Here is a 254-nt window from a genome sequence, read left to right on the forward strand (position 1 = left end):
ATTTATTTATTTATTTATTTATTTATTTATTTATTTATTTATTAATAAATCTCAGAGCAGCAAAATTTTTTTAATTCTTATTGCTACCAGTGGTCTAGCGAGAAGAAAAAACTAGTCAATAGACTATATATTATTCATATAAATACATACAGTGTACAGTTGAACACATAAGAGAGATGTCCATAATAGGACATCTAACCCACGAGAAGGAGCAGTCAAACTTCAAACCACAATTAGGGATAATTTCGAAAGGG

The sequence above is a fragment of the Octopus bimaculoides genome, chromosome 3 (assembly GCF_001194135.2).
Source record: "Octopus bimaculoides isolate UCB-OBI-ISO-001 chromosome 3, ASM119413v2, whole genome shotgun sequence".
Lineage (NCBI taxonomy): Eukaryota > Metazoa > Mollusca > Cephalopoda > Octopoda > Octopodidae > Octopus > Octopus bimaculoides.